At 33.0% G+C, this 18,845-nt stretch overlaps 1 long non-coding RNA gene across 1 annotated transcript; it reads left to right on the top strand.

Annotated features, from left to right (window-relative positions):
- The first annotated feature begins 16,302 nt into the window (after nucleotides 1–16,302).
- On the top strand, nucleotides 16,303–17,613 carry LOC133833943 (uncharacterized). Its single transcript, XR_009893224.1, has 2 exons — nucleotides 16,303–17,237; nucleotides 17,334–17,613. It is a non-coding gene; the product is annotated as an uncharacterized LOC133833943 (long non-coding RNA).
- Nucleotides 17,614–18,845: the final 1,232 nt, after the last annotated feature.

Below are 18,845 nucleotides of genomic sequence, written 5' to 3'. Positions count from 1 at the left end.
TTCTCGGGAAAGGGTTGTGTCATCTTTAATTTTTATAAATATTTTTGTTTCATACTTAAATTTGACCTGTTGCTTATTGGTTTCAGATTACACTGATGTCCCATTAGTTACCCTAAGTTTTAACAAAGTAAAGTATAGTTTTCGCAGTATCTATTCTTAGTATCATCAAGTACCATATAATTTAAAAATTTAATATAAAATGATACCATGTATTTTTTATAATAGTCATTGCATATCTTATAATTTGCAAATCAATTTAAAATGGTATCATGTTATTCATAAAAATATACTCATATGGGACATTGTCATTTGTAATCAAATTTGAGCTTAGAATACTATTTTATTCTGATATTATAAATTTAACGTATTGTATTAGTATTATTCGTAATACATGTATTAGTATTATTCGTAATACAGGATATCGAACTTACACTTCGATAAAACACAAGATACCAAATAAGTAAATTTCCTAATTTTTTTATATTTTTACTCTTGATTTCTCAAATATGGTTACCATCATATCTAGTGGTTTTTTATTTTGACAATTTGATGAAACCTAATACTTAGCAACAACTATAATTTTTGCAAAAATATATAAGATGGCAAACTACAATAAAGTATTAAATTATAGTGAAAATATCAAATTATTGTAGAAATGTTAAATTACATTAACTATACTAAACTTCTTAGAAATGTTGAGTTATAATCAGGGTCGGCCATAAGCATAGGCAGGCCAGACTTGTGCCTTGTCTTTGCCTGGCGCCCAGTTAAAAAGCGTCCAAAATTTAGAAAAGTATCATTTCTCTATACAAAAGGTCTCCAAAGCTTACAAAAATACTATTTTTATATAAATTTATGAAAATATCAATTTTTTTCTTAAGCTCCCATTGCTTTAGGATTGGCCCTGATTATAATATGTACTCTTTATTTATTTTCTATATATAAAAAAATGTGAAACTTAGGTTGAATTTAAAAAAATGAATGTAGAGATTCCAAAAACAAATTATGAATGAGGTGTGAAAAAATTGCATATATTCTCCCACTAAATCTTGAGTTATTCTAAAAGAAGTTTACGAAAAATAAATATAATTTCTATATTTATAGGAAATAAATAATTATACAAACTACGGTAAGTTTTGAAAAAAAAAATTAAATATGGTAATTCCATAAAATGTAAAAAATAAATTACTATAAACCTAATTATACAACTCTCACTTACTATCTCCTCTCTCCGTCACGATCTCTCTCTCTATTTTCTTTTTCTTCATCTCTCCTTTCCCATTCAGTTCCCTCATCTCAAACCCCCGTCGACGATGCCACCTTCGTCGCTGCCCCCGATGGTGATGCACCTTGCCCCTATGGTTCTTCTTCTTCTTCTTCTTTTTAACATTTGATTTTGTCATTTCAAATCTGATTTGGCACTTCATATTTGATTTTTTTGGTTTTTTTTTTCAAATATGTTTAAGTAACCAGGTACCATGACGCCTAATTTATTATATTCATATTTGATTTTTTTAGACTCAGCTGTAACCAGTTACGATAACAATTAATTTGTATTTTTTTGTTTAGATTTGATTTTTTTTCACACCTGACTATGTAACCAGGTACCATGGTGAATAGTTCTTTTTTTTTTTTTAGATCTGGTTTTTTTTCAAACCTAGTTGTAACCAATTACAATTATGGTCAGTTTAGATTTTGTGTTTGGATCTTTTTTTTTTCCAAGTCTGGCTAAATAAACGGTTACCATCGCAATTGGTTATGCTTTTTTTTCATATTTTTTTTCAAACATTGTAACCAGTTACATTAGCAATCAATTTAGTTTATTTTTTTCATATCATTTTTTTCCAAATCTCACTAAGTAACCAATTACAATTTTGTTGATATTTTGATAATGGTACATTACTAAAAAAATCAAAATTATTTTTATAGTTGTAACTAATTATTACAACACCACCTAAAAAATAAAACTGTTTTTTTATAGTTGTAACCAGTTACCACACATCACTAAAAAAAATTGACAGTGATACGATTAATATCACAAAAAAAAATCAAAATTGTTTTAATAGTAGTAACCAGTTACTATGGATAAAATGCTGATTGAAGAAGATAAAAAATAGAAGAAAAAAAAATAAATAGGAATAAAAAATATGGTGATGAAGGTCTCAGGTTTTTTTCAAAAAATTATATAAAAAATAAGGCAAATGGATTAAAATTATAAAAATAATCTCATAGCATATCAAAACTAGCTACTAAAAATATATAAAAAATAAAATATAGTATGCAAATATATAGAAAAAAAACATTCGTAATAATATAAACAAAAAATATATGTCATAAAAAACTTAAGGAAAAAAAAGTCATATTTTTCAAAATTTAAGCAAAAATTCTATATTTAGCGTAATTTTCTCTATTTCTAATTATAGTTGTATTTCTTTAATTTTAAGTGTGAATTTTTTTCTAATTTTTTTATTTCCTTTTTCATTATTTTTCCTTCTTTTTTTCCTTCTGTTTCTTCTTCTTTCTTTCCACTTTTTTTTATTATTTTTTCCTTTTTTTCATTTGCTTTCCCTCTTTTTTTTCTTCTTTTTTAATTCATTTTTCACATAACATTTTTTCCCTTTATCTTTTTTTCTTTCCTTCTTTTTTATTTCTGTATTTCTTTTTCTGTTTTTTCCATCCATCATTTTCAATTTATTCTTTTCTTCTTCTATTTTCTTTTCTTCTTATTTTTCCCTTCATTTTCTTTTTTCACATATATTTTAATATTACATAATTTGATTATTATTATACTCTTTTTTACCGCTTTTTCTAAAACATGTAAAAAAACGTTAAAATCAATTTTGTTTAGCTTTTTTTTTTTGTTGTTTCATTTTTTTTAGATTCACCTTGATAACAATAGATTTCACTTTTACGAACCAAGCTTTGTAAGTTGAAGAGCTTAATAGTCTCAAGAGTGAATAATAACATGTTGGTTTCAATATCTAGTAATCATATTATTCTTTTATCCATCTATAAGTCACTATCATCACTCACTCTCTTACGCTCGTATGAGTGTTTTATTCTGTGTGGACAAGCTTGAAGGTGGTGTTATTTCATTGGAAATTTGCACAAAAGGGATACAATTTGTTGTTAACTCAATGAAATAGAGTTATTTTCATTATTATTTCATTAGGATTTTGATTAGTTTAGTGTGTTTTAGGTTTATTTTCTTTAAGTTTTATTGTTAATAATTAATTTAGTGTTTTTGATGGAAATTCTCAAGAAAAATATGAAGTTTGAGGTTAATCAAAGATTTTTCATTGAAGTCACATTTTGATTCGGTTCGTTTTGTGCAAAGCTAGAGTTTCAACCCTAATTTTGACTATAATCCAATAATTTTATAGGGAAAACTCATGGAATATAAGTTGTAGATATCTTTCTCAGCTTTCCAAATTATATTTTGAATTGTCTCATTTGAAGTTTGGATGAAAAGTTATGTGAGTTTTACTGAGATTGGTCGAATTAGGAAAAATGATTTGGACATCAAGCTCTACATAGGTACGGGGATTCTCTACGTGTGCACAAGAAGCCATGTCTAGGGCTTATTTTAAGGTTTTTTTGAAGCCTATTTAAGGGGAATTAATAATTTTCATTAAAGTTATCATATGAGATCAGATCTGAACTTGGATAGCAAGTTCTTGGAGAGAAAAACACAAGAGATGAACGGTTTTTGAAGATTGAAGACAAATCATCACTTCTAGTTTTATCTTTTATTCTTCTTTATTTTATCTTATTCTTTTGAATTTAAAACCATGAATTGTTATTCTTGTTAGGTATTTTGTTTTAAGATAATGAACTAAATTTTTTTTCTAGGGCTTTAATGGAACTCTATGTTTATAAATAAGTTTTCTTTTAATTCTTTATTTTGATGTTCATATTGATTATTTATATTGATTTGTGCTTAATGCTTTTCAGTGAGTGATCAACTTTGAAATTGATTTAGTAATTTAGGTGGATCTTGGAAAAAAAAACATAAAAATTAGACCAAATCAATATAGCCTAGAATTGACATGTTTATGTTGATTTGTGTTTAGGATATGAATATACATAATCACCCTAGGTAGTCAAATTAGGGCTAGACTTATTGCCATTGATAGATTTAAACTATTTATAGGAATATTGGAATTAATCTATTGGTTAGATTCACTTGTGATTTGGAAAAACCTTGTGAATACAGAGGAACCCTAGACTAGCAATTGGAACATTAAAATGAAGATGATGAAAGATGCTTATGGAATAACATAAGAAGAAATTAAAGACCTAGAATTCTTAATTCTTGAAATTTTTTATTTCTAATTGTGTTATTTTTCTTAAAGTTTTATTTTATTTTTCTAGTTTCTTTGAATTGTATCTAACTTGGATTGAAAGTGATTGGGATTTAACACTTAAAGATTAGTCTCTCTTTGATCGAATTTAATATACTACTTGTTACGATATGTGCTCTTGTGTAAGATTGATAAAATCAATAACATTTATTTTATTCCCCAGTTTTTTTTTTCCATTGTGTTTGATTTTTGATAGTTTCCTTCATTTTTTTTCATTCCCCCATAAAGTTATTTTGTTGATTAATCTTGAAGATCATGTATAGAACCACCAAGTATTATTTAGCTTAGTTTATGTTCATTTTGTCCTTATGGTAACCAACTACCCATAACATAATTAATGGTTACCCTTAAGATAGTAAAAGGCTATCCTCATAGTAACCAGTTACCCATAATATAGGTAACCAAATATCGTAACAATTTATCCATAATATAAGTAACTGGTTACCCCAAAGATGGTAAAGGTTTACCCAATAGAAACATCTATATTTAAAATATATATATGTGTGTGAAATGTAATCTATTAGGTAACCACTTACCCATAACATAGGTAATCGAAGATGGTAACAATTTACCCAATGGAAACATCCATATTTGAAAAATATATATATATAAATATGTGAAAGGTAACATCTAGGGATTGCTCAAATTGCTAGAATGACAATGGGGCTGACCATGGTCAAATTTAATGATGATGCTACGAGAGATCATGTGTTGGAGAATGGTATACTTCAATTTGATAGGAAACCTGTTATTATCCGGCCATGGACTGCTGATCTCAGTGCAGTTCGTCTAATTTGTTCAGTTCGACTGTGGATTCGATTACATGACCTAGGGCTTCAGTATTGGGGAAGTAAATGTCTTAGTGCACTTGTGAGCACGATTGGTAAGCCGATTATGGTTGACAAGTTTACTAAGGAGCGTTCAAGAGTTCAATTTGCTAGAGTTCTTGTGGAAATGGAAATAACTGATAATCCTCCTAGAAATATTCAGTTTCTTAATGAGCATGGCCAGATTATGGAACAGGGAGTGGAATATGAGTGGTTGCCTATTAAGTGCAAGGTTTGCTCTGGGTTTGGTCATTCTATGGTGGATTTTTGTAAGGAGCTAAAAACCCATTGGGTTAAAAAGGATACTGTGGCTAAAACAGAGGCAAAGGAAAGGAGAGATAAGGATTCTGATGAACCTAAAGATGAGATGCCTGAGGTTTTGCCTAGTGCTACTGGTACAGAGGGTGTTCCGGTCAAGAACTCTAAGGGAATACAGCTTCCAGACTCGGCTAATGTTGATAAAGCAAATGGTACAAATGAAAGTAAGCAATGGCAAACACCAAAGCGTGTGGCTACTCAATCTAAACAAGTACTAGTGGCAGGTATTAATTCTCTTCCTCTTGGGCAAGAGCAAAAGCAGTTGAATAAATTTGAGGTGCTTCAAGAGCAGATGAAGGGTAGAAAAGAAGGTTACTCTAGCTCTACTTCTTCCTATGGATAATTGCAATATTTTGAGCTGGAACTTGAGATGGTTGAATAGTTCCAATAAACATGCTTCAGTCTTAGATTTATGTAGCAGGAATAAAATTGGAGTTGGTAGTTTTTTAGAAACTAAAATGAGAGGGAACAAAATTATGGAGTTCATGGAGCATAAAATTCCTAGCTGGGAGTTTTACTCTAGTCCGGTCACTGAGGGTAGACTTCTGATAATTTGGAGGAAGGTTTTTGTGAGGGTTACTATTCTGGAAGAATCTCATCAGTATGTTCATTGTTTGGTCAAAATGGCTGGTTAGAGGCAAGCTTTTTATGCTACATTTGTGTAACGCCCCAACTCCAGGGACCGCTACAGTGCATGTTGCAAATAGTGCTAAACTCGCTAATCAAGTCGTTTGGCCATAAACGTGTAACTAAGTATGATTAGCGGTTTAGGGATTAAAAACTTTGGTTAAGATATAACGTTTACTGTATACATTGGGATCCCAAAAATATAATTTCAGAGTCTATTACAAGAAAATATTTACAATAGGTCGTTCTAAGCAGCAAAACAGGGTTTAACCCTAGTTCCTCTTTCAAACCTCGCCCAAGTATTGGTCGAGCAGCTGCATATGTACACGTCATCACCTAAGCTCTCCAACTCAAGGATGGTCCAGCTTCCTTTTGCCTTTACCTGCACCATCAAGCACTCGTGAGCCGAAGCCCAGCAAGAAAACTCATATGCTCATAAACAGTCATATCGTGATATCAAATCATATTTGGCATGCCTAACACACATAGCTTTATTCAAGCATGCAAATGAATTCAAACAATGTTGGGGTATCCAGGATAAGAAATCCTGCCCTTCTGATTGGAGGACTATCCAGTCAATCCTAATCAGATGAGTGTCTCAACACTTGAGGTTCTGGTAAACCATGCTGAGTGACCAACAAGCAAGTCACTACGGGGCTCAGCACCCAAAACCATGCATATGATGATCAAAATGATCATACAGAGCTCTTAGCTCTGATCAAATGAGTGAGTATTACTTGAGGTTTCTGGTAAACCATACTGAGTGACTGCCAAACAAGTCACTAGGGCCTCAGTGCCCATAGCCGTGTAACGACACCGTTACCTGGGCTTTCCTGCAATGGCTCTTATTAGATGAGTGACTGACAAGCACGTCACTGTGGGGCCGGTGCCCATAGCCATGTGACATAACAGTCATGGGGCTCGCTGGCCCTGGCTCTAAATGACTAGCCCTTGGCTAGACAAGCGCTTTTAATATTCATCGAACAGGTCGGTCCGGCATTAATGCTCTTTGAGTCATCCAATGCAGAAAGTTGATTAGATCTAATCTTTGTTGGCTTGCATGGAACACGCTAAGGCCGTCCTGACTAGTGAGTCAACACAATGTGACCAGTGCCCAGTACCACTGCCGAACCTGACTAGTGAGTCACAGCTTCACAGTTGATACTGACACCTTTGCCAATTCTGACTAGTTAGTCAGAGCCATGCACAAGTAAGCAATGCTATCAATATGTCATTTATCCAAGAGTATAACATTCAGAATGCTTACCTAACATTTGTGAGCATAATATTGATCAAGCACAAACACAGAGACTCAAGCTCTGACCAATCCCATATTCATCGTTCATGGCATGCCCTAATCACATGTTTCTCGTGCATCACATGTATCACACTTAACCATCCAGCATGCCTCAATAATAATCATATGCAAATGGGCAAGACTGCCAAGCATTCCTTATGCTATCAATGTTTACATTTAAACATCCAACATGCATCAAACATAACCATGCATGTCACACATGGGGTGCAGTTTTCTTACCTTCGGTCCAAGCACAGGTTACCAACAAATGAGCCACAAGCACGATCCTGATTCCAAGCCTCTAGTGATAACCTAGTCACAACCACAAATGGTGATCCAATGAGTTCAAGTTCTAAAACCAATCCTTGAACTAAAACTTAGCCCCCAAGACATCAATCCTCACTAATCCGGGTAGTAGGAATGATCCCGAGGCCTAAAACCATGTTCCCGGGGTTAAAACACGCAAACGGGCTCAAAAGCCTGCCTGAGCCGCGGCCCTGGAACCTTGAGCCGCGGCCCCCAGCACAACCTGAAGCAAGCACCGCGGCTCCCAACACCAAGGGCCGCGGCGCCCAGCAAGAACAGAACAGGGCACCTGCTTCATCGAGCAAGGGCCGTGGCGTCCAAGAACAGGGTCGCGGCCCAACTTCGGGGCATCCATTTTCCTTCATTTTTAACCTTTTAAAACCTCCCAAAAACATGTCTAAACATTCCCAAATCATCAAATCAAAGTTCCCAAACTCCCCAATGGTCCAAAACCACCAAAACCTAAGGCTCAAACGAACTAAAAACTCAACGATTCACAAAATCCAATTCAAGCTTAAAAACTTAAAACTTAAACTTGAATTACCTCCGATTGAGTTGTTTCCAACTAAATCCTCCGGCTAATAAGCTTTTAATTCTCCTTAGGATTGCTATGCCTCGATCCTCGCTCGAATCCGAGTCCTAAAACTCAAGATACCTTTGAAAACGCGATCGGGAAACGAAAAGGGAACTTTTAGGGAGAGAGAACGTACAGAACATTCTTTTTATTCTTTTAAAAGGTTACTTCAAGCTTAAGTAGTTTCCAATAAAACCTAATGCTCGGGGTCCCGAAAACACCCCCGGGGACATTATAGTCAAAACCTCCAGAATTTCCCCCTGATCTTACTAACTCCCAATTTATCACCAAATATTAATTCCCATTACCCAATAACCCAGTAATGCTCTAAATACCCCTTGAATTACTCCAAGTCAAGCTTAAATCCCGTTGTGACTTCCCCACTAGCTTACCTCCTAGGATCGTCTTGTGCTGGGTAACCCTGGCATAACCAAATAATAACAAAGCACCACGCCCATTTCACATATATGCCAAAAATGCCCAAAATGGCCAAAATATGAAAATCGCCCAATTAATCACAAATGGGTTCACATGCATATTTAATACACCTAAACATGCATATTATCATTAAAAAGCATAATAAAGCAATTATGGCCCTCCCAGCCTCCTAATCAAGGTCCTAAACTTTATTAGGAAATTTGGGGCATTACAATTTGTCTATGGTTTCACTACGAAAGAGGGAAGGAGGAGTTTATGGCAAGGGTTACACAGGATATCACTCTCTGATGAAGCTTGGATTATTTTAGGGGATTTCAATGCCCCTTTCTCTGGTCTGGATAGATCTGGTGGGAAACCGGTTTCAGGTTTGGAATTGGTTGATTCTCTACAATGGCTTGCTGATACTCAAGTTGAGTCTCTTAAGAGTATTGGTTCCTATTTCACTTGGACAAACAACCAAGAAGGTCCAGCTAGAATCTATTCAAAAATTGACCATGTGTTCATGAATGAGGATATCTTTCCTCATTCTACGGCTGTGTTTAGATGGGAAGTAATTTCGAATCATTGCTCGTGTGTTGTTACTATCTTGCCTATGGAGAAGGTGGGAATCAAGCTATTTAGATTTTACAATTTTTGGACAGACCATCCCGATTTTAAAGAAGTGCTTATGAGTAGTTGGAGGGTCCCTATCAAGGCGATTGGGTTAAGGGCTATATACTTAAAGACACTGAGGCTGAAGCATAGATTGAAGAAATTTAATAGAGATAACATTGGAGACATAGGTTTGAACTATCACTTAGCTAAGGAGGCTTATCAGGAAGCTCAATCTCATCCTCGAGACTACAGCTTGCAAGAGGTAGTGAAAGTAGCTGCTGAAGCTTTCACTGTTCAGGAGCATATGTACTATAGTTTTCTAGCCCAAAGAAGTAAAATTACTTGGCTTAGGAAGGGAGATATGAATACATCTTTTTTCCATGCTTGTTTGAAAAAGCGCAGAGCTGAAAATGGTATTGCAACCTATATTACTGAGCAAGGTAGATTGATAGATAATTTTCATGAGGTAGTGTCTCACTTTGTAGAACATTTTAGAAGTTATTTGGGTAGTCTGAGTTCGGCTACAAGCAGGATTGATTTACACTGTATTGAGATGGGTACCAAGCTCTCTATAGATCAGCAATTGCTGCTTTTAAAACCCTTTTTCTCGTAAGGAAATCCGAGATGCTTTATTTGGTATTCCCATCACTAAGTCCCCAGGACCAGATGACTTTGGTTCTGGTTTTTTCAAGGTATTATGGCAGGAAATTGGGGATGAAGTTTGTTCAGCGATTGGTCAGTGTTTTGACACAGGGCTTTTTCCTTCTGAGCTTCATGAAACTACTCTATCTTTGGTCCCTAAAGTCACTAATCCTTCTTGGGCAAGACTACGGACCTATAGCTTGTTGTTCTACATTATACAAATGTATAGCCAAACTGTTATGTTCTCGTATGGCTTTAGTCCTTCCTAATCTCATTCAGCCGAACCAGGGAGCCTTTATTCGGGGTCGTTCAATTGCTCATAAGATCATGATATTTCAGGATCTTATCAAGAACTATGGGAGGACCTCTACTTCGCCTAGATGTGCTATTAAAATAGATTTAAGCAAAGCATATGATACAGTCGATTGGCAGTTTCTTGGAAAAATACTTACTCTTTGCTTATGAATGGTAGAGTTCAAGGAAGTTGTAAGGGTAAGAAGGAGCTGCGTCAGGGTGATCCTATGTCTCCCATTTTGTTTGTGCTTATCATGGAGTATTTGACTAGGAGCCTTCAACTAGCAGCTCAGAATTCTAAATTCAGATATCACTCCATGTGTAAGAGCCTTAAGCTCCTCAATTTGTGCTTTGCTGATGATTTGATCTTATTTTGTAAAGGAACTCGCTCTACTGTTAGCATTTTCAAAGAGGTTCTAGTGAAGTTTAGTGCTACAACTGGTCTCTCTATAAATGCTAATAAGTCTCATATTTTCTTTGGAGGAGTCACTGCCACTGAGAGAAGGATTATTGCCCAAGAGATTTAGTTACCTGAAGGATCCTTTCCTCTTAAGTATCTTGGGGTACCTATGAGGCCAACTAAGTGGAGACATGAAGATTGTGATATAACTCTTCAAAAAATTAGATTGAAGCTTCTGTCTTGGACTAGCAGGCACTGTCTTATACAGTCCGAATGCTTCTCATTCACCCAGTTCTGTTTGGTATTTGTAATTACTGGATGAGTATCTTTGTGTTACCTCAGAGTATTGTTAAGGAAGTTGAGAAGCTTTGCCGTGGTTTTCTGTGGGGTATTTCTGGGAACAGGAGCAAGCTTCATATTGCTTCTTGGAAGCAGGTTTGTCTCCCTAAAGCTTATGGAGGTCTCGGTTTCAGGGATGGGGCCAGTTGGAATAGAGCCATCTTAGCTAAATATATCTGGGCCATTTCTGAAAAGCCTGATATTCTGTGGGTCAAATGGATCGGTGCTATCTATCTGAAAGGATTCAATTTCTGGAATTACACTATGAAACCAGATAACAGTTGGTATTGGAGGAAGTTATGCCATTTAAGGGGCAAATTCAGTCAGACAGAGATCCTTGCTGCTGGGGTTCTAGGGAGTTTTAAGCCTTCGAAGCTGTACAATAGCACCTTAAATCAGCAGCTGGTGGAATATCATCAAGCTGTTTGGTGTAAGCTTACTCTTCCTAAGCACTGATTTCTTCTTTGGCAGGTGGTTAATGCTCACCTCTTCACTAGAGACAACTTGATCCGGTTTAACTTACAGATGAACAGCCTGTTATGCCCAGTCTGTGGTGGTCACAGTGAGAGTCACACTCATCTCTTTTTTGAGTGCTGCCTTTCTAAGATGATTCTTAATCTCATCTTTATTTGGATAGGGTTTAAAGCTTGGCCTAGTGATTTCAATGGCTGGGTTGTTTGGCTTGCTAGAGGTCGACATGGTACCACTTCTTCTATATTGAACTTGGTTGTGGCTGTTGTTATCTACATTATTTGGAGGAACAGAAATAGATGTGTTTTTTATGGTTATTCTTTGACAGTTGATAGCATAGCTAAGGAAGTTATAAACATAGTTAAGTACCAATTATACATTGTTAATAATAGGAAGATTTCTCTCCAAGACCAGCTTTTTATTAAGAAACTCCAATGTAATTAAGTAGTTTGTTCAGTTGTTCCTCTTCAGCTGTCTGTACAGTTTGACTGTTAGTTGTTTGGGTTAATTGGCCCTTCATTTGTATTGATTGGTTTGTTCAATGAAGTTCAATTTCTTCATGATCAAAAAAATATATTAGGTAACCATTTACTTAACTCAACATAAAAAATGTAAAAAAGAAGAAGAAGGAAACAACGTAAAAAGAGAAGGCTAAAAAAAGTTATTTGATATTTTATTTTTACATATAGTAGAAAAATCGGTAAAAAAAATAAATGATAATAAATAATAATTTAATTATGTACTATTGAAATATATAATGTATATATGTGAAGATAAATGAAGGAAAAAAAGTGAGAGAAAATAGAAGGAGAATATAATAGTGGAAAAAGTAGAAAAAAATGGAAGGAAAAAAGAATGAAAAAATAAAAGAAAAAATTGGATATAAATCATTCTAAACTTTTTTTATCAGAAAAAAAACAAATAAATGAACAAATACGGATAAAAAGAAAAAGGAAATTACAATTACAAAACTAATCTCCCAATTTTAAAAATCTTAATTAATAATAAAAGTATGACATAAAAACACATTTTATACAAAAATATGAGAAAACAAAACCCACAAACATAAGATTTTATATAATAAAAAAAGGTCATAAAATAATTTTTTTTAAAGAAAACTTCCATATTTTTGTAAACATTTAAATAAAAACTACAGATAATGTAATTTCCACTATAGTTCATATATTGATATCCATAAGAATTCTCAAATTCATAACTTTCAAGGCCTCTAAATTTCAATCTATAACCTTCAAGTACCTCTCAACTAATATATTAATGTAAATCCTTATTTATTTTCTTATAATCTATAGTTTTTCTACCCTATAAATAACACTTGATATGGAAATGTACTGTACTAAAAAAAATTCTTTTTCTTTATCTCTTTCTTCATATTAAGCAATTTTAGTTATATTATTTTTGTTCACTTTATAACATCAGTACGAGTTCTTACTTTTTCAGATATAAGATAATACATCAAAATTATTTGAATGACATTTCTCTATAAACTTCATTTAAAATCTTGAGATTTATTTTGCATCTATATTCTTTTTTTTGTCGGGAATATAATTTATTTTGCATCTTTTTGTCTAGTAAAAAAGTATGCAAATATGCCATCGAAAAATTAGACAAAAGTATTTAAAAACAAAAAAGGAAGTTTGCAAACTTGATCTCATCTGAAACTCCACAAAGAAGTGAATTTCCACTTGAAAAAAATTAAGATTTATAAGTTACCTTGACATACTTTATATATATGCACACACATACAAAGGGAAATTTGAGTTTTTATGCTTGATGAGGTCCCTTGTAACAAAAATCACCTCAAACGGACACCCGAGTGAAAAGTTATGTATTTTCAATTAATTACATCTAGTTTCATCGAAGTCCATGATGTTTGTCGAGGTGGGGCCCTAAAATCATGAATTTCCACTACTACAAAACTGGGCTTTCCCGACTATTCTAATTGCTTAACGCGACTCTACGTCGATAGTTAAAAAATGTAGGCATAGAAACCAATGCCAGCAGTGAATAATTGTCACCGTTGCTTTTAACTGTCGCTATTGACCCCAACACCGACAGTTAATTCAAGACCAATGCCGACAGTAAAAAATTGTCGCTATTGACCTCAACTCCGACAATTAATAAAAGCTCAATACCGACAATTATAAAATGTTGCCGAAATTCAAATAAAAAAATCTAAAAATATAATTAATAAATAATTTAATTTTAAAAATAAACTAAATTTTGTAAATATATATTTATAAAAATTATGTATTTATTAAAAACTATATTTTTTTATTTCTAAATTTTTCATATTATTAACTTTTGTATTTATAATAGTTTTTATATTAAAATTAGTATTAGTTATGATATAAATAATAATGTAGTTAAATTAACATATTTATAAAATTAGTATTAGTTAAAAACGAGTTGTTTTATTGATTGGTTAAATACTGTAAAATAATTTTAAAATTTCTATAAATTTATTAGTTATAATTTTTTTAATATGTATGTTTAAAATATTAATTTTTTTATAAGGCAAAACAGACAGTCTCTATTGGGAGGGGGGGCAATGTCGACAACTATAAGCTATCGCTATTGAAAATGGCCAATAGTGACAACTATAAGTAGTCGGCATTGCTCTAATAGTGTGTCGACATTGCATTTAAAAAAAAAATCAGTATAGCCTTAAATTAAAATTCAGCATGAAATATAAAATAAAGAGAAGAAATGCGCGGAAGGCTAAAAAGGCTCAACTCCATCTCGCCAATCCAAGCCCATACTTGACTCTTCTTTTTTTCTCCTAATTGTAACATCCCGCAAATTCTACTCTGAGAATTTTAAGGGAAAATAATATTTATTTAAAAATGCGATTTAGTTGGAAAATTATAAAAATTAAATCGGTGTTGATTTAAATATATAATGGGATAATAGATGAATTTATGTCCCAAATTATGTATTATTCCTTGGAATAATTAATAAGTGACATTAAAATTTAGAAATGGAGAATAAATTGAATTTAAAGAGTTTTACTTTTGTTAAATTGTATTATTATTTATTAAGAAATAAATAATAAGAAATCTTTAAATTTGATAAGTGAGATTTATCAAAAATTAAAGAATTATGTTTTAAATTATGAGATTCAAAAGAAAATAAATTTTGATCACCCATTGGTATATTATTATTGGAAATAAATATCAATATGTTTTTTTTAAAATTAAATAAGAAAGAAATTATGTTAATCAAAAATGAATTTATATATTAAAAATCATATTTTTTGTAATTAATATAAATAAGAAAAGTTTAAAATAAAAAGAAAAATTTGAAACCTAAAGCTTTTCTCTTTCCCTTTTTTCCCTCTCTCTTCCCCGAACCTCTCTCTCTCACTACTGTGTTGCCTCTGCCAGGCCCGAACGGTCATCGTCCCATCGCCAGAGCCGTACACGCGCCAACCTAGTCGAACCGCCGGCCCTCGAAACATCAACCCCTGTGAGCTCACCACTGCACGTGCCGCCCGGGGCTGTTAACCAACGGTTCGAAGCCATCCGCTTCTTGCACTTTCCGGCAAGATTCTGACAACCCCGAGCCTCCCCGAGCCAAACCACCATCACCACCATACTCCTCGTGGTCTAAGCTTCAAAACCCAACCAAAGATCGGCCTCACTAGTGGTCGGAAAAAAAGGGTATTTGTCGGAATCCATGGAGGTCTGAAGCTTCCAAGAGAAAATCTGGGCATTCTAGGCTGTTCCAAGCTAAACTGTCACCACCTTGAGACTCACCGAGCAACCACTATTTTCCCGAACCACCACTGTGGGGTGGTGGCGCTGCCACCTTCGCCAGAACTCTGGTGAAGGTCTTGGCCAGCCGCCACTTTTAGTAGTTCCGAGGTTCGTCTCGAGCTCCCAACGTCACCCTCAAGCCCGTTGCACTATCTCGAGCGCTATGGTATAAATTCCTAACTCAGATTTTAATTTTTTTGAGTTTTGAAATTATTTGTGAGGTAGGAAACTAAAATACAATTGTGTATGTTCATAGTATATTAAGAGTTAATTAGTATAATGAGTTGAATTGTGATTTTATTGGACTGCTCTGGGACTATCATATGCCTTGTTTGCAGGTTTTTAAAAATTGAGGATGTCCGATTTGTAGCCGTTATGCTGCCTGTTTTTCTAGAAATTTATGGACTCTTGTCTAGTTAATTTTTATAAAAATCACTTGTTGTTTTAGAACCGATTAGAGTGGCGATTTCTAAAGATTAGCAAAATATGAATATGAATTTTAAGTTGCATTCTATTATTGCTCGAGGCAAGAGTAGTACTCTATTAAAAAGTATTATAAGTGGCATAATATTATGGGTCATTGGTGCGACTTTCATGATGGTGTCAAATTGATATCCAAGGAAATTTTATAATTGAAATTAAAATAACATCTAGATGGATTTTTGTGTACTGGAATTGTGAAAGGAAGTTTTCTATTTTATGTATAATTATTGTTATTAAAAATTATATTAGTAAGCATTTCTTATGCTTAAATAATATTCTATTATGTTATTATTGGTATGATTTTTTATAATAATATTGGAATTTTTATAAAAAGGGAAAATAGTTACCCTATAATTTTAGGTGGATTAAAAAGAAAGAAGGAATTGGTTTTTAAATTGTTTAATTCCAGTCTTCTCATTCTATATTATCTAATTTCCACTTGTGTATGCATTTTTTTTAAGATCCTTTAAAATTTTTATGTTAAATTAGTGGAATGTGTCTGACCTCAAAGTTGTTTTTCTATTTTTACTTATCTCTTAAATAATGTAGGATTGGTGGATTTTGCTGAAAAATGGATTGATGATCAGTTTGGCGGGAAAAACTAAGTGGGAACTTAGTCCCTGCCCAGTGTACCAAATTGATCTTTGTGTCACCATGGGAGGGATTCTCACCTAATTCTTCTACGTCAAGCATAATGGCAAGCGTAATGGAACATGACAAATAAGTAGATTTTCAGGTAGTCCACCTTATAACCTTAAGTTTTGAGATTACTCTCTACTGATATAACTTCTACTTTTAAAGTTTTATCATTGTTTTTTTGCTTGGAAATATTTTTGTTTGTATCATTCATTTACTAATTTTCTTCAAATATTAATTGAATTAGTTTGTTTGAATTCATTTACTAATTTTATAATTTATTGTCTTCTCTAAAAATATGAAGATAACTAGGTCTATCTAATTATTTATTGATAAGCCATTGAGCATAATAACTGAATTAGTTTGTTTGAATTCAATTGCTAATTTTCTTCAAATATAGTGTAACTTTTGAGATATTTGATATTTTAGATTTAAGTAGCTAAATTATATTAAGAATATTAGCCAATATATTTGAAACTTAATTTGGATTTATGTTAATGTGAATGTAATCTCATATTATATTTCTATTATCTTTATTTATATTATTGTAGTATTATTAATGTGTATATTATAAGTGAACAAAATGACAAAAGGAGCACATTTAAAAAAACTATATTTTATATTATTCTCTTACAATTTTGATGCTTTTTCTCTTCATTATCTTTACATGAAAATAATATTATAATATTTTTTTTTCTTAATGCTAACAAGTATATGTAATATACTTTTATATTTGTCTATGTTAACACTGCCGACAACAACCACAAACCATAGAGCGTGGTTTCTACTACATGAAGTATGCTAGGGATCTCATTTCACAACAAAAAACCAGAGCATATCTATCGAATAATGTAATATTTAAATGTGTTTACCTTTTAAATTTAATAAAGTTATATTTTAATTACATATATATTTGACATCTAACTTATACTTTCAATTATTTGCAGTTCAATTAAGATTTATCGTATACTGATGCTGAACTTAATGAAGTTCAAGAAGAGTGGGCAAAATATATTTTACTGCATCTCAATAAATAATGGCATGCATGCTCAGTACCTATATGAGAGGATTTAGACATATTTGGAACTTTATATTTCTTTTATTAGAAATTGTTATAACTAATCAAATATAAAATCAATCTAAAAAACTATTGGTTGAGTTAGTTTAGCTTTTTGATGTTCATACTTTCCTAAATATCCATTTTATGACAAACTAGTTTTTTGTGAACTTCGCTAGATATCCATTTTATGACAAATATTTTTGGAACTATGTATTTTTTTTATTAGAAAGTGTTAGAACTAATCAAATACAAAGCTAATGTTACCAATGTTGATTTAATTTAACTTTTGATTTGCATTATTTTACTGCAATTGTTGAGTTGATTTTGAAACCAGGGAGCATTGACAACATATCTGCAGTGCCCTCTGGTGTGGAAAATTTGCAACAGTTAAAAACTGTCACCATAGAGAGTCAACGCATTGCCAGCAACATCGACACCTAATAACTATCGGTGTTGCCCGCAACAACAACAATTTTTAACTGTTAGAGTTGCTAGCAACAACGACACCTAATACTTGTCGGCATTGCCCGCAACAGTGATAATTTTTAACTGTCGGCGTAGCTACCCCTACGCCAGCATAGGCAAATACGGCAGTTAGTCGACTGTTGTCGTTGCTCAATAGCGACAGTTAAAAACTGTCGAGAAAGCCCATTTTTGTAGTAGTGTTCATGATAAAACTCGATGCACATCGATGTACTTCGATACACCTTGATATATCTCGATGCCCAGCTCGATGGCCCTTAAAAATCATGATTTTCATGCAAAAAAGGATGTGCCTCGATGAAATTCAACACCCCTTGATGGACCTCGATGAAACTTAATGCAATTCATAAAAATGCATAACTTTTCACTCGGGTGTCCGTTTGAGGCGATTTTTCATAATTTTGGTTTTTTTTTTCAAGATTTACACATTTGGGATGTGCATATATACATTTGGATATTTTAAAGCTTGAAAACACCCCAAAGTTCAAAAAAATACCCCAAGTTATTTGAATTTGGGTATGTTTTTAAGCTTTAAACTTCCCAAAAGTGTATATAAACATCTCAAACTTGTAGATCTAAAAAAAAATCACATTTAAAAAATCACCTTAAACAGACATCTGAGTGAAAAGTTATGCATGTTCAAGGAATTGCACCAAGGTGAATCGAGGTCTCTCGAGGTGCATTGAGGTGGTATCGAATTTCATCGAGTCATATCATCTTTTTCACAAAAATCTTGATTTTTAAGGCCCCATGGAGCTGGGGATTGAGGTGCATTGAGATGGCATCGAATTTCATCGAGGTAGATCGTTTTTTTTCACAAAAATCTTTATTTTTAAGGCCCATTGAGCTGGGCATCAAGGTCTATTGAGGTGCATCAAAATTCATACCCAGATTTGTTCGAAATGTATAGATTAGT

The sequence above is a fragment of the Humulus lupulus genome, chromosome 5 (genome assembly GCF_963169125.1).
Source record: "Humulus lupulus chromosome 5, drHumLupu1.1, whole genome shotgun sequence".
In the NCBI taxonomy this organism is placed as follows: domain Eukaryota; kingdom Viridiplantae; phylum Streptophyta; class Magnoliopsida; order Rosales; family Cannabaceae; genus Humulus; species Humulus lupulus.
Note: the sequence above shows the minus strand (reverse complement) of the source record. Positions and strands in the feature narration are given on the sequence as shown.